The sequence below is a fragment of the Macaca thibetana genome, chromosome 4, assembly GCF_024542745.1.
Source record: "Macaca thibetana thibetana isolate TM-01 chromosome 4, ASM2454274v1, whole genome shotgun sequence".
NCBI classification, from domain to species: Eukaryota; Metazoa; Chordata; class Mammalia; order Primates; family Cercopithecidae; genus Macaca; species Macaca thibetana.
The window spans coordinates 29,692,725-29,709,551 of record NC_065581.1 but is presented as its reverse complement, the minus strand read 5'-3'; the positions used below and the strand labels follow the sequence as shown (position 1 = coordinate 29,709,551).

The 16,827-nt window shown below is 44.3% G+C and overlaps 1 protein-coding gene and 1 pseudogene across 2 annotated transcripts in view; both read left to right on the top strand.

The window, feature by feature from the left end:
* The window catches only part of LOC126953165 (profilin-2-like), a 362,177-nt gene extending 346,806 nt beyond the window's left edge, over nucleotides 1-15,371 (top strand). Inside the window, exon 5 of the mRNA XM_050788549.1 lies at nucleotides 8,974-15,371. The gene's annotated coding sequence lies outside the window, so the exon portion shown is untranslated. The remainder of the gene's footprint in view (nucleotides 1-8,973) is intronic.
* Nucleotides 1-16,827, top strand: part of LOC126953102 (patr class I histocompatibility antigen, alpha chain G-like) — a 230,601-nt pseudogene that overhangs the window by 36,455 nt on the left and 177,319 nt on the right. The gene's annotated exons all lie outside the window — the stretch shown is intronic.

Below are 16,827 nucleotides of genomic sequence, written 5' to 3'. Positions count from 1 at the left end.
AGGCACTTTGAGAAGGAATCAATGCCATGAAAATATGAAGTCCTCTTAAAAGAGAGTTCCTGGAGTTGGGTTTTAATTAACACTTTGGTTTTTAAAATCCTGTATTTGGTTACCTTCATAACATTTTTCAAACAAATATTCTTTCTGAACCACCATACAAATCCAAGTTTGTTATTTTTATTTTTAAATGTTATTTATTTATTTTTCAGACAAGGTCTCTTTCTGTCATCCAGGCTGGAGTGTAGTGGTGAGATCATAGCTCACTGCAGCCTCGAACTCCTGGACTCAGGCTATCCTTCAACTTCCAGAGCTGGGATTACAGGCCTGAGCCATCGTGCCTGGCTAAAATCCAAGTTTATACTGTAATAAAAAATGCCAACATTTCAGAGAAACTGAAAGTCACAAAGTTATCCCAGTCCCTGTCAAAATTTTGGTGAGTAATTTTAAGGTTTTCTCCTACTTAAAAAATATATTATCTAAGTGGTATTACTGGCATTATAATTCCATATATCCTTGTCCTTTTAAAAATGGGTAAAAGTAGGCTGGGCACAGATCTTCTCATAGCAATACTTAAAAATTCATCCTACTCTTTTTAACAACTGCATGGAATTTTATTACATGGCTGTTCTTCACGGCACCATGGAAATGTAATTTGTCTTCATTGTGAGAGCAGACACGTGGGTGTGTAAAACAGCCAAAGAGTACAACTCAATGAGCTGTACATTTCAAATAGATACATTTATTGCATGCAAAGTGTGCCCAATGACGGTTTAAAAATATTATTCTATTTGAGATTTGTACTTTGACTTTGTAAAACAAAACCAAACCCTTGTTCTTGTACCCAAGAGATGCACCCTGGCACATCTGGAGGTAGAAGCTCATATTGTCTGTAACTTGATCTCGCAGGCTCTGAAATAAGCATAATGAGCTGTATATTTACAGATCCCCACACAAAGAAAAAATAGCTATGGTAAAAATGCTCATAAATAACAAAATTAGATAAAGGGCAAAAATAAAAGAAATAATAAAACCATATATTTTAAATATTATTCTCGCCGTCACCTTTTCTCTCCCCTTTTCTCCTTCTCCCCTCCTTTTTTCAACACGTCCCCCTATCCTTCCCTCCTTTCTCCATTCTCTGCATTTGATCCCCGGTATTCCAGCCTCCAGGCAACACGCGTCACTGCGTCCGCCTGAGGCAGGTCAGGGAAGGGACGCGAGGTGGCGCCGTCACCGCATTCTGTGAGCTGCAGCGCTCTGGGCCCGGCTGGTCTTGTATCATTTCGGTGACCTTCGCTCCAGTCTGTGACTGGGCCACAGTCGGGGTGTAAATTAGGATCCTCACTGAAGGGGCGGGACCCTGAGAGGCTTTTTCCTGGTCCCTTAGTTGTGGGTTTTCCTGCGGGCGGTGGAGCCCGTTTCCATCAGAACCGCCCAGAGGCGGGCGCTGCCTTCCAGGGGTGGCGGAGCAGCAGGAAGCGTTTTCGGATCCTGGAATCCGTGGGCGGCCCGTGGGAGGGACTGGGGCGCATTTCCCTACTCACCCGGCTCCGAATCCACCGCGGTGCTGTTTCAAGCGAGTCAGATTCCAGATCGCGCTCCAGCCCGGACTCGGAATTCCTGCCCCGCGGGTCTGCATTTCACAGCGGCAGGTGTGAGTGACCCGCAGCTGGAGACCAGAAGCCTGAAGGCAGCTCCGCCCTCCCCAGCCCGCAGCGCCGTTATTCCGTTTCTATATCAGTAAACACGTTTCGTTTTCCGTAGCCCGGGGCGGGGTGACGGGTGATGCCAGTCCTCGCAGTGAACTCCGGGCCGCAGAATTCAAAACGCGCGCGGGCTCCCAGCGCATCCCTGTCCTGAGTTACACACGCGACCCGCGACCGTGCTGGGCAGTTTCTCTTTCTTTTCCGGACCCAGCAGTGGCGCCTAAAGTCTACGAGGAGAAAATCGCCTGTGTGCTGGTAAGTCCAGGGATCTAAGGCGAGAGCTGAGGGAGAAAACGTAGTTGATGGGCCTGGGAAGAAGCAGCTGGAGGTTGGGTAGAGGGGGAGGGCTTTGGGCAGAAAAGAGCTGGGAGGTTTGGTTGGGGAGGGGCAGCCAGGCCTAGACCCTGGGGAGCGGCTCACCGGAAGTCCAAGATCATCACGGCCTCCCCTACCCCATAAAGGGAGGGATTGGCTTCTTGTCTTGTCGCGATCACATCTAAATGCGTTGGAACAAGCTTTACATATTATTATTATCATCATCGTCATTGAAGTATTAAAAGTCTTTTTGGGGGTGAGCTAAATGAGACCCTTTGCTGGACCTGGCGCAGGGAGAAAAAGTCCTTGACAGAGGGTAGACACTGTGGAGGGAAGGACTTGGGACCGGTGTCAGGAGACCTGGGTCCATCTCCCTCTCTTTCCCTCACTACCCTTGTGACCTTTAGCAGTGTAAATAATCCCTCTAAGGTGGGGACAGGACCCCAGTCCCTGCTGTGCTCAATAAATTATGATGATTGAAATAAATAATCAGTGAATATGTATGGAAAAACTGAGAAATTGTTAAAACTCTGTGATGTATGACATTTTCATCTACAGAAAAGTGTAGGCTAGAAGTCTTGGAGAATGGTTGGTAATCATAGAGTTCCATTTAAAAAATATGTTTGTAAGGCTGACGAAGATGGAAGGGACACAGTTCCTGATCACAGATGGTTCATTGTCTAATGGAGGATGGCACCAGATGGTAAATGACAGCTGGGCGTGGTGGCACTCGCCTGTAGTCCCAACTACTCAGGAGGCTGAGGCGGCAGGATTGCTCCAGCCCAGGCATTCGAGGCTGATGTGAGCTGTCATCACGCCACTGCACTCCAACTGGGTGACAGAGTGAGATCCCCCAGATCGTTCTAAAAGAAAAAAAGAGAAAAAAAGCAAAGATAATAGATGAGGTTGAAGGCAGGCTGAGTTGGTACCATCCGGGATGTTCAAACCGTGGGCTGGAATAGTGGTTCTAAAACTCGACTACACATTGGAGCCATCCAGGGAGCTTTAAAAGATACTAAGGCTTAGATGTCACCTAGGCTTTGTGAGTCCATTGGTTTTGGCTGTGGCCTGGGACCGAGGATATTAAAAACTCTTCAGGTGGTTCTATGAAGATAGGTTTGAGGACTCCTGGCTAGGTGCCCTGAACACTAAGAAATGTGTATTGGAGAGGAGGCAGTTCTCTCAATCGAAAGAGGCTTTCTGGATGGCGTTATTATTTTTGAAGTATAATTCATGTGCCTAGTAATTTACCTTTTTCAAGTGTACAGTTCAGTGGCTTTTAGCATAATCACGAGGTTGTACTACAGTCACCGTTATCTAATTGAGAAGACGTTTTTCTTTTTCTTTTTCTTTTCTTTTTTCTTTTTTTAGTAGTGTGAGTGGAGAAAGAACAAAGAAATCTGTAATTGGTTGTGGACTTTGTATTCGGCATGTGGCCCCACCCTCCCCACTTCTGATTGGTCCTCAGCTCCAGGCGTCCATTTTCATTGGGTGAGCAATCGCTGGGGTGGAGCTGGGTGACTTGAAATTTCGGTGGGGCCTTCTCCATTGCCAGGCTGAGACCCCGCTTCTTGAGCCACTGTAAGGTTGGCAAAGTTGAGGCCACGGAGATGGGACCCGTCCTGCTATTCCTGACAACACAGTGCCGGCACTGGAAGAACAGTTGAGCAGCCGCCACAGGTCCCATCCTGCCCTGCAGCCCTCCTTTTTATTATTTGCTGACCCTGTAGTCACTTGAGTTTGTGATCCTAGTTCTGATTTTCCTTATGTAGCCCCCCAGGCCCTCTGCAGCCTTACTGAGAGCTAGCTTCTAAGAGTGACGTCATTTCCATTTTAAAATTCCTAACCTCAGAACTTGCTAAAGGCGTACTCACAAATCCAATTTTTCCCTGTCCCATAGGGACTTTTCTGAGAGGATACATGTTAGACCCCTGCTGTTTAGAAGGAATAGGGAAATTATTAATATCCTTTTTACATTGTTCTAATTCTTTTCTTAAATTTGGACAAGGATTTAAGGGTTTAGCTCCTTCATGACCCCCAGATTCCTTTTCCTCCAACCTTCCTGTTGCCCCCTGATCTCCCTGTCCTCTACTTTGTGAGATGTATGGCCTGAGGGCAAGCGTGTTAGGGGATCCCAGGGCTTTTCATTGGGTGAGGACTCTTTACTATGCTCTTTTTATTTCTCTTTAAGGGGAAACATGGGGTTAATTCACTAATTCAACAAACAGCATAATCCATCGCCTCTTGTGAGGATGGGGATTTATCATTCACATAAAGAATTAAAGCTTGGCATACACAGTCCTTATTTGGGCTAAACTTAGGCCAAAAGACTGACGAATGGGCTCTCTAGGCTGGATAAAACAGCAATACTTTATTATTATTTTTGTTTCTCCTTATTCCTGGTTCCAGTGTTATTCTCCCAAGCCTGTAACATCCTCCCCAGTGGACTATCTAGGGGGAAGCTGGAGGGGGCCTCCTCGGTTTCCTCCTTCCTTTGTTCCCTAGTCCTAGAATTCTTGCTTCCCATTTTCGGTTGCTCCCCGAATCTGAGTTCCCCTGTGTACTCAATGCCCCTTACTGGAGGTCTCTTCACAACCCGCAAGTCAACTGCTTTGTAACTGCTTTGTCCATCTCTGGCCTTCCTGGGAGAACAGAACCATGGATTGGGTCTCCGCACTCGCTTCATATCTAGGATATGTCTCAGTCACACACACTTGACCTCCGAAAATGCCCAACCACCAAGGCAGTGCTCATAGTCCAATCTTCCTACCTGGGCTTGTGCACAAGTTTGCCTGGTTGCCGTGGTGCCTGCTTTTCTGTTTTTCCCTGTGTCACTTTCGTTGTCTTCTAAATAACAGTTTCAAGTTTGTCTATGGCTTCTGTGGGGAACCTGGACATCTGGACAGAATGGGCCACATGAATCCAGTGGTACACTTTTCCTCTTTCCGCCAAAGTCTCACTTCATGCAAGCACAGTGATCCCCATACAGGCCACTAGATTGTAGGAAACAAACCCACCCATCCAAACCCAAAGAATTGTCTCTCTCAGAGAACAGTGAAAGTGAGACTTTTAGCAACAATTTTGCAATATCGGGTGTCTGGAATACAGGCACACCAGGGACGCTTTCAACAAAAAATTTATTCCCTAGTGCCCACGTCCCTCCCCCAGTTCCTCATTAGCTGAGTACTATGGGGTTACAGTCTTTCTGGATGTTGCCTATTGTAGTTTGATTAAAGCTTCCAGTATGTTCTTTAGAGTCTTTTTGCTGCATTTTGTTGCAGCCCATAATGCATTGCGATTGTCTCAGGACTCCTTAAACATTTAATTTATGGCCCTAATGGCTGCACTTAGGTGATAAGAAAGGGTACAATTTTCTACATTTCAAGGTAGCCTAAACTGAATTCTTTGGTGAGGTGGGGAGGGGGTCGTCGAGGGGGCCCCAACTGATCGGCATCTGGCCGGTGCATGAAAAGGAAAGCAGGAAGGAGCTGGGGATGGCTTAGTACATTTTGCTTTTTTATCTCTTTGTGTCCATGTGTCTCTTTATGTCCATGTTGAACCTATACTGAGGAACATAGAATTGAATATGAACCATCATGTGTAGCTTATTTTTGATGCCCTTAAGTTCTGCCCAAGCCAAGGCTGGGCCAAGGACCTTGAACATCCAGCTGTGGCCTCCTCCTGCTGCAGGTGAGGACTGGCACCTGCTCTGTCCCCGTCCCCAGTCTGTCTCTCAGGCTTACCAGGTTGCATCTAGGTGGGTATGTTGGGAATTGCATGCTGATTACTGAGGGCCTGAATGATCACGATCTCAGAGGGAGCCAATAGTAAAGGCAGCTGTAATCTGGTGAGGGGTTAGAAACTAGAAAGGAATCTGAGGAGAGGCAGAGCCTCTAGTCCCTTGCTCTCTGCATCACTCTCCCCGTTTCTCCAGCCATCAGAAGGACACCAAGAAAAAGACCCACGAGGCTGACTGAGGGCCCCCTGCATGTGCAGTTCCCTTTGTGTCCTCCCTTGTATCAGGAAGGGTCCTGAGTGCACACGGCCATCCTCTTCCACCGTGCAGCTGCCCATGCGCCTCATCCGGGAGCTCTCTCTCGGCGGTGTTGTGTCCTCTGGGTCACTCAAGGCTGTGCTTTTTCCAGGTTCTCACCATGTGGCCCCTGCCGCCCTATGTTTCCTTGCAGATGATATGGACGAGTAGATAAGCAGGTGTCCCTGGGCAATTTGGGGAGTGGGAACCAGCACCCTGCCAGGGCAGCTGGTTCCCTGTTTTCATCCTATGTCCAGGTATTACTTTTTCCAGCCCCCAGAGTCATAATCCCCAGGGACTGTGTTTTGGGGGCTTTGTTCTGTGCTTTGTGGCCTCACCTTGCCTTTCCTGAGCCAATGTTTTTCTTCTTAACATCTTCATTGCCTGGCAAGTTTAAAACAAGAGACAGTCAGAATTGTTTTCCCCACAGTCAAGTTGTTTGAGGGGAGAGGAGAAAGCAGAAAGTTTGTGTTTTTGTAAAGACAGAGGCAGTGCAGGGGACAGTGAGAGGCTGGGGTGTCCAGGAAACCCGAGTCTTTCTGCCATTTCCCCACTTCTGTGTGTCTGGCCAGTGGGGTAGTGGCGACTCATCCTTGAACCTAATTGCACTCAGGCCTCAGCAGATGGGATGGTTCATCCCCTGCCCTGCAGCAAGAGGGCCCCATCCAGGAGGCACTCACAGCAGGGGTAGTGCAGGTCTGTGGTCGCCCCTGCTCTCACCTGTGGTGTCTCCCATAGAGGGACTGTCAATTTTGCTTCCCTGTAGGCAGGAATGGTTTCCTCATAGGTCACTGGAATATTGGCCAGAAAAAGGGCATGAAAATCACAAGTTAATTTCTCAAAATTCCTGCTTTAAATGTTGATGTCCATCAACATAATTTCAGCTGGATAATCTTAGTAAGATGTCCTCCAATACTGGTGCTGTAAAGCATGTTGAGTGGAACAGGAGCTCAAATTTGGAGCTTCCTTTCTCGGAGGGTCCATGTGGGAGACTGTGGCTGTGGCAGTGGCAATAACCAGGTGCAGAGGGTGGAGGCAGCCTCAGGATGAGGCGTCTGAAGAAACCCCCTACTCCACAAGGAGAAGGAGAAGATCCCCTGTGAGCTGCATTGGCAGTGGCCTGGGTGGAATCCCTGCTAGGAACACGGCAGGAAGGCTGTGCAGACTCACGAAGCAGCAGTTCTGGGATGGAGCTGCGATTCCTGGGATGAGTGCACCAGGCAGGGGCAATCACAGCCCAGGTGTAGGTTATGGGGAGGGGAGGGCTCCTTGAGCAAGGGGGTCCCCAGCATCAGGTCAGGTGCAGACTCCATCCAGCCACGTATTTCCATGCTGGCCCTGTGAGCTCCAGGGCTTCCTGATGGGATCTCCCATTAGAAGCTGCCTGCTCAGAGCTGGGAGGGGAGAAACGCTGAGCTGCAGGTGGAGGATAGAACCCACAATGTGCAGGGTCTGCCCTGGTGTGCAGGTGCCTCCGCAGATGAGGAGGGCCTGGGGACTGAAGGGGAGAAGGACCCCGTGTGTGTGTGACCCAGCCCAGGACTGGAAGGACATGGAGATAGGGCCAGGGCCTCTCTTTGGAGAGGCCTCCCACTGTGTCAGGGCTGGTCAGGCTTGAGAGGAGGAGGAAAGGGCACTGAGTTTCCTCCTGGGTCTTGTTCTTTAGTCCTGGGGTCCTTTCACTCCCTGTGCGATGGGTGCTGGGCACAGGGCAGGTGCTGATGCTGATAGAGTCATGGCAGGGGACTGGCAGGGGCTGGGAAAAGTATCATGGGAGGGAGAAAAAAGTGGGGACGTCATCTTCCCTCAGAGAAAGGGTGAATCTGATTTTGGAGTGACTGAGGAGGGAGAAGTCCTCAGGGAATAAAAGCAGCGCCCTGCACCCAGTGGAACATTTACTGTTTCTCTCTTTTCTCCAGAGCATGGGAACCTACAAGGCCCGGATCAACACCTGGCTGGGACAGGAGACCACCAGGGCAGTGCACAACTGGGATTTCAGTCTCCCATGTCATCTCCTGGTTTCACTGGTGCCACTGAGGGTGGCTAGACTCTGCAGCCAGGTGGCCTGGATTCAACTCCCTGCCTGGGTCTCACCAACACTTTCCCTCTTGGTGCCTCAGTTTCCTTATCTATGAAATGGGGAAATTAACAGTATTTATTTCTTGTGGTTGGATGAATGATAAGCATTACCATATATCAGGTGTTTGCAGCTGTGCCATGTTATTTTTGTTATTTTGTTGTTATATTTTACTATATCACATGTGCCGTAATTGTATTATTATAGATGAGCTTTATGAGTGAGTGTCCTGGTGACGGTTCCTCCTGGGGAGCCAGGACCAGCTTTCCTGGCACCTTGAGGTCCTCTCATCCCTGTTCCACTCTCCTGCATTACCCTATTCTGCTCTGTCTTCATATTTTATACTATAGATATTTAACGTTTAAATATACATTTCTGGTCTGTGTTTTATTTCACGTGTCTGGGAAGGGAGAGAGTGTGAGGTTCAGGAGAGAAGGAGAGGTCTGTTTCGATGCCTTGACACAGCACAGAGAAATCTCCCCTCCTCCCCCACATCTCCCCACCAGTTCTCAGTGAAGAACAGATTCACAGCAGCACCGAAAGGGCTGAGAAGGGATGGGGGACATCTGGGGCCAATGTTCAGGGGTTGACCATGTCGGGGAACATCTGCCCTGCAGAGTTGGAGCCCACATGTGATGATGTAGAGCTGAAGATGATATCCGGGAGGTGACGGAGAGTGCTTTGGGGTTTCCTGATTATGAAGAGTAGAGGTCAGTGCTTCTGGGGTGAAGTGACTGCTAGGGACATGTGAACGGAATTAATGCAGAATAAATGAGCTGGGAATGAGGATGAGTAAAGCAAGCATCAGTATCTCCTGCCATCAGTTCAGACTGACTGGGGAGGTGGGATAGTTACTGACCCTGTTGCGTGGTTCTTCCTAACTTCCTGGTTTTGGGGGCACAGGTGGGTGGTGCTGTTCTTGGTCAGGGCAGCCTGAGCTCTACCCAGGTAAAGCAGTGGAGGCAGAGAGAGTTAGGGGAGCACCTGTGAAACAGACCAAGACAGGGATGGGAGCCCTCTGTGCAGCAGTAGCAGATGCAGAACCTGCCTGGATGCAAGAGAAAGATTAGGAACCCTAGCTGGGTCCTGTTTCCTGCCTGCCTGTGTTCACAGGGTAACCAGTAAGGGAGCTGGGGTAGGGAATTCGTTCATAAGCTATCTATCCAGAGATGTGTTTATAGATATATTCTTTCATGTTTGTATTCAGGTTTGTTGTCACAGACACATTTATCCATGCGTGTTTTATGTTTAAGTTACTTTAGAATGGTTCAGTCACACAATCTTCATTGGTGCTGCCTCTCTCTCTACACACACACACAGACACTCATACACACACACACATATTAATACACATGCTATACAAACATACCTACCTGTATCTATAAAGAGATATGTTATTTTATTTTTTATTTTGTAAATTTGTATGCATTCATGAGGCACCAGTGCAATTTTGCTACATTGCTATATTGAGTTGTGGTAAAGTCAGGGCCTTCAGTGCATCCGTCACTGGAGCCGGGCACATTGTACCCACCAAGAAACCCTTCTCATCATACACCCACTGCCAACCACCCTTACCCTTCTGGGTCACTATTGGCCATCATTCCACATGCTGCTTTCATGTATATAAAGAGATATTAAGCAAATATGGCAGAGTGGTAACTTGAATTTTACTGCACTATTCTTTCAGATTCTTTGCACATTTGAAAATTTACACAATTATAAGTTGGAAGAATGAGGGAAAACAGAGAGAGAGAGAGAGAGAGAGCTGAACTGGAATAGGCTAGTGTCCCACTAGGAACCATAATTGATCTTTGCCATTTTGAAAGTGTGTCCCCTGAGCTGCCTTCAGAGTCCTGGAGGGAAACCTGTTTTCACAGAAATACCAAGATGCCATCTGCCTGTTTCATTACGTTGACTTTTCCATTAATGTTGCAAATGCCACGGTAAGTAACACACCCAGCACCTCAGCAGAACCAGGCAGTGGCTCCAAACCACAGTCCCACTTCAGATTATCTTTGATGGAGCAGTAAAAATTTATGTTTATTAGATTTTGATCCCTCAGTACATGTCTTTAATATTATTTGAGAGAAAGTGGGAAATACGCATAAACCCTTACTACACAGAGAAGCAGGATGGTAGCCTTGAGGAAGGGCACTTGTGTTGACTCAGTTATGAGTTCAACCAGCAGGTCTCCTTCACCCACTGAAAGACAATTTCATTATTTTCAGTTTGAAAGTGTTATGGATAAAGCTGCAAGAGTATTTGTGTACAGGTGTTTTGTGAACATAAAGTTTTCCCTTGTTTGAAATAAGTGCCTAGGAGGTCAGTTGCTAGTCATAAGGTAAATTGCATGTTAAGTTTGAAGAAAACTGCAATACCCATTTCCAGAGTGGCTGTCCCATTTTAAAATCCATTCCTACCAGCAACATAAGAGTAACCCAGTTTCTCTGCATCCTTGCCAGCACCTGTTGTTACCTTTATTTTGTATTTCAGCCATTCTCATGATTGTGGTTTTAATTTGTATTTTTCCTACTGGATAATCATGTTGAGTGTCTTTTCATTTGCTGGTTAGTCCGGTGTTTATCCTCTTCAGAGAAATGTCTGTTCCTGTCTTGCTCATTGCCTGTTTTGTATTTGAATTTCATTTTTACTGTTGGGTTTTTACATTTCTTCATACATTCTGAGTGCAAGTCTTTACAGAATATGTTGTCTGTAAATATCTTCTCTCATGCTGTAGCTTGCTTTTTTATGCTCTTCACAGGTCTCTCACAGAGCAACAGTTTTTAATGTTGATAAGATCCAATTTATTAACTTTTTCTTTTATGGATCATACTTTTGGTGTTATGTCTAAGAACTCTTTGTCCAGTCTTATTTCTGATGACTTTTTCTTCAAAGGTTGTAATTTAAAGTTTTTAATTTATTATTTATTTTAGAAAAAAAAAAAATTTGGCCTAGGCTGTCCTTGAACTCCTGGGCTCCAGGGATCCTCCCACCTCAGCCTCCCGAGTAGCTGAGAGTACAGGTCTGTGACACCAGGCCCAGCTCAGTGTTTGCCATTTTAACTCTGTGTCTTGCATTAAAGCTTGTGATTCATTTTGAGTTATTTTTTGTATAAAGTGTGAGATTTGGGCTCAGGGTTTTTCCACTGCGGTTGTCCAGTTGCTCCAGCACCGTTTGTTGGGCAAGCTCTCCTTCCTTCATTGAATTGCTTTTGTGCTTTTGTAAAAGTCAGTTGAGCATATTTGTATGTTTTGCTCACTTTCAGTTGAGTTGCTTGTCTTCTTACATTGAGTTTAAGAACTTGTCACATATTCTGGATACATGTTCTTCATCGCAAATGTAATTTGTAATAAATTGTGAAATATTTACTCCCAGTCTATGGCTTGTCTTCTCATTTTCTCAATTACGTCTTTTGGAGCACTCAAGTTTTAAATTTTAACTAAGCCCAATTTCTCTATCTCTTTTTTTTTTTTTCACTTGTAGATCATGCTTTTGGTGTTTTTATCTAAGAATCTTTTGCCTAACTACCCAAAGTCAAAAAAATTTTCTCTTACATTTTCTTTTAGAAATTTTATAGTTTTAACTCATAAATTTTAGCTCTATAGGTCTCTAATTTGTTGGAGCTGATATTTTATATGGTGTTAAGTGTCACATTGAATTACCTATGCAACTTCATTGAAAATCAATTGACAAAAAAAAAAAAATTTGTAAGAAGGTCTTTCTAGATTTTCACTTCTGTTCCTTTCTGTTCATTGATCTCTATGTCTCTCAGTTCCATACTGTCCAGATTTTTATAGTTTTATATGACATTCCGTTTTTTTTGTTCAAATTTGTGTTGGCACTTCTGTGTCCCTTGCATTTTCATATACATTTTTAGGCTTATTTTGTCAGTTTTCTATGAAATATCTGCTGGAATTTTGATACCAATTGTGTTGAACCTATAGATCTATTAGGGGAGAACTGCCATCTTAACAATATTATTGAGCTTTCCAACCACATCTCTCCATTTATTTAGACCTTTAATTTCTCTCAGTAATGTTTTTTTATTTTCAGTGAACAAACACTGGTCCTTTCCTAAATTTATTTCTATTTCGCCCTTTTGGTAACTACTGTGATAGGAAAGTTGAGATTTTCATTGCTTGTATAGATAAATATGTTAATAATTAATTTTTATATTGATTTTATATACTATGGGCCCTTCTGGATTCATTTCTTAGTGCTAGCAGACTTTTATCTGCTTGTGAATTCTACAGACAAGGTCATGTTATCTGTGAATAGAGTTTTATGTTTTCCATTTTATCTGGATGCCTTTAATTTTTAATTTTCTGCCTTAGCGCACTGGCTACTATCTCCAGTACAACGTTAAGTGGAAGTGGAAGTACAATGTTAAGTGGAAGACTGGACGTCCTTGCATTGATCCGTATCTTAGGAGAAAAGCATTCAGTCTTTCTTCATTAAGCATGATTTTAGCTGTGGGTGTTTTATAGATGCCCTTTATCAGAGTGAGGAAGGTCCCCTCCATTCCTATTTTGTTGAAACTTACAAACATGAATGGTGTTAACATACCTGTCAACTGTTTCTTCTGCATCTTTTGAGATAATTATATCTTTTACTTCATTAATACAGTGCTTTCCATTCATTGATTTCAAATATTAATCCAACCTTATTTTCCTGGGATGAATCTCATTGGTCATGGAGTATAATCCTTTTTTATGTGGCATTTTATCGTCTGCCAGTGTTTGTTGAGGACATTTTCATTTGTGTTTATTGCTGATACTGGTCTCTGGTATTCTTTTCTTGTGAGTCTTGCTCTGACTTTGATATTAGGGTAATGCCAGTTCTGTAAATGCGCTGGAAAGTCTTCTCTCCTCTCTTCTTGTCTGACAGAGCTTTTGAAATATTTGATAGAATTCACCAGTGAAGATATTTGGGTTTTGGCATTTCCTTGTGAGAAGGTTTTTAAATTACTGACTTAGTGTACAGTTCTATTCAGATTTTCTCTTTACTTTTGATGCAGTTTTGAAATTTTCTTTTTATTTCTTGTTTATTTTATTATTATTATTTTTTTGAGATGGGGTCTCACTCTGTCACCCAGGCTGGAGTGCAGTGGTGCATCTCAGCTCACTGCAAGCTCTGCCTCCTGGGCTTAGCCATTCTCTTGCCTCAGCCTCCCTAGTAGCTGGAAATACAGGTCTTGACAGGAAAGTCACTGATCCTGGATTGGGCTATGCTCAATCAGAGGTAGATGTCAATGCTTCAAGGGCCATAGAAAAACAAGAAAAGAAGAAATTGCACCAATTTGGACTGCTGTGTCACATTTCTTTACACAGGAAAACACACTTTACAGCCTCAAACAGCCAACAATGCACAGGGAGATGTCCTCCTCAGGAGAAAACTTTGATAGAAAATTGAAATGGTCAATTGAAACACTGATTGTCTAAAAACTGCCAATATAATTGTTGAGCAATATAAACACGAAGGACTGGCTTTTATATCTCCATAAATGTGCTCACTGTCAACATGGGTGGGGCTGCAAGAGTGACTCCACTAGGCAGCTTCCTCTCTTTGTCCTGATGGATCAGGATGATGCTATTATGACTATACATACATTCTTCCTAATGGGAGAAGATGCTGGAGTAATGACTACACTTCACCTAAAATTTCTTTTTTCATATGTGATGCCATGGTACTAGGAATAGGGATGTAAATAAAAGTGCCAGAAACAGGAATTATCCCTAGGCCAAAAACCATAACTGTATTTTTACACCTGTATGTAAGAATCCCCAAGCAACTCAAGGATTGTGCTATGCCTTCATTTCATCTGGCAAAGTCAGGTTTAACTGTAAGTAGAGCTATGTAGCCTGGTGGTCCAATAGTCCCAACTAGTTCCTTCCCTATGTAACCTACCCTCTATGATCAAGAGTAGACTGAGGGAAGATATGCTAGAATACTATTGCTGCCTGAAGTCTAGACCAGCACAGCAGCCAAACCAAATGTCACTTCCAAAACCTGAAAAGACTGATATAAAGGGACAGAAAGAGGAATAGTGGCTGAGGGTAAGTGAATAAATCAAAGGGTTATGTAGTGAGGAAAATTCAATATTAGCTTATCTCCTCAAAAGTAGTGTGAGCAAGAGAAGATACTGTCTCTTAGTTCAATTATACTGGATGCCTAAAAGGGAGAAGCCATATGTCCCTGAGACCATTCATGTTTTTGGAACCCGGTAAGACTGAGTGGTGTCTGCAAAGCTGAATGACTTCATTCTGGGAGACATATTCATACAAGAGGATGATAAACTGGTCTAATTTTGAATGACTGAATGAGACTCTGATAATATGCCAATATGTCTTTACTGTTATAATCCTTTTCCTATAAAAGATATGTGGTCAAAGAAAAACATGTAGTCTTTGTCCCTGGTTTCTCCTAAAAACCTTAGACTCTTGAGTGATAAGAGTGTCTTTAGAATACTGATGACAGGATTCTTGGCTGAGCAGATCCTAGTTATCTTGAGAATGGGGGCTGGCTGCCAGAGACACATACCTGTGATGAGAACGTTGTCTTATTCCATTTTGTGTTGCTATAAATAAATGTCAGAGACTGACTAATTTACATAAACAAGGTTCATGTGTCTCAGGATTCTGATGTCTGGAAATGTTTGAGCATTTAGTGAGGGCCTCAGGCTGCTTCCACTCACGGCAGAAGGCAAAGGGGAGCTGGTATGTGCAGAGATCACATGGTAACAGAGGAACAGAGAGAGTAGGAAGTTGCCAGGCTCTTTTTAACAACTAGCTCTCTTGGAAAATAATAGAGCAACAATTCATTCACTCCAGAGAAAGAGCAGTATCTCTCTGTTCATAAAAAATTTGTCCCCATGACCCGAACGACACCCATTAGGCCCCACATCCCACAGTGGGCATTAGATTTTAACATGAGGTATCAAGGGATAAATACTTATATCATTGCATCCTGTCACTAGCCAGCCAAAGCTCATGTTCTTCTCACATTGCAAAACACAATAATCTCCCAATTGTCCCAAATTATTTTAGGTTGTTCCAGCATCAACTCAAAATTCCAGAGTCTCATCTGAGACTCAAGGTGAGTTCTCAAAGCTATAAGCTTTGAGCCAGTAAAATTTTAAAAAATGTTATTTACCTCTAAAATATTAATACAACAGTGGAAAAGACATTTCTTATACATTTCCATTCCAAAAGAAATAAATGGGCCAAAAGAAATGAATGCAGTCTTCTCACAGGCTGAAACTCATCATAGCAGAGATTAAAACTTAAAACTCTAAAATAATCTCCTTTAACTCTATATTTTGAATCCTGAGCACATTGACTGGTTCAAGTTCTGGGCTCATAATGCCTTTTGTAGCCCCACATTTATGGTTTTGCTGAACATAACCCATATAGCTGCTCTCATGGGTGAAAATTGAATGCCTATGGTTTTCCAGGCTGAGGTTGCACATTGCCAGTGGCTCTACAATTTAGTAGTCCTGGCAGGGGTCCTGCTCCTGCAGCTGCACTAGGAATTGTCCTGGCTATTAAATTTCCCCTTTAAATATCAGTTCCAGTTTTGGTTCATTTCTTTGCTCCCACGTACGTGCAAAGGCTATTACAAGCAGCCAGGCCAAATCTTGAATGTTATGCTACTTAGAAATTTCTTCCATCAGATACCCTTAATCATCACTCTCAGGTTCAACGTTCCACAGATCCCTAGGGAGGGGGCACAATGCTTCCAAGTCCTTTGCCAATGCATAACAAAAGTGACCTTTCCTGTAGGTCCCAATAAGTTCCTTGTCTCCATCTGAGACCTCATCAGCCTGGACTCTATTATCCATATCACTATCGGCATTTTGGTCACAACAACTTAACAAATCTTTAGGAAGTTCCAAATTTTCCCTCATTTTCTTGTCTTCTGAACTCTCCAAAGTCTTCCAACCTCTGCCTGTTATTCAGTTCCAAAATCATTTCCACATTTTCAGCTACCTTTATAGCAATACCCAACTTCTGGTGCCAATTTTCTGAATTAGTTGATTTTCACACTGTTATAAAGAAATACCTGAGGGGGGAGGTTCCAAGATGGTCGAATAGGAACAGCGCCAGTCAACAGCTCCCAGCGTGAGTGACGCAGAAGACAGGTGATTTCTGCGTTTCCAACTGAGGTACTGGGTTCATCTCAGTGGTGCTTGTTGGACAGTGGGTGCAGCCCATGGTGCAGGGCGGGGCATCGCCTCACTTAGGAAGTGCAGGGGGTCAGGGAATTCCCTTTCCTAGCCAAGGGAAGCCATGACAGACGGTATCTGGAACATCAGGACACTCCCACCCTAATTCTGTGCTTTTCCAATGGTCTTAGCAAATGGCACACCAGATTATATCCTGCACCTGGTTCAGAAGGTCTCATGCCAACAGAGCGTCACTCATCCAGGAGAAATTCTCCAACCTAGCGAGGCAGGCCAACAATCAAATTCAGGAAATACAGAAAACACCACAAAGATACTCCATGAGAAGAGCAACTCTAAGACACATAATTGTCAGATTCACCAAAGCTGAAATGAAGGAAAAAATGTTAAGGGCAGCCAGAGAGAAAGGTCGGGTTACCACAAAGGGAAGCCCATCAGACTAACAGCAGATCTCTTGGCAGAAACTCTACAAGCCAGAAGAGAGTGGGGGCCAATATTCAACATTCTTAAAGAA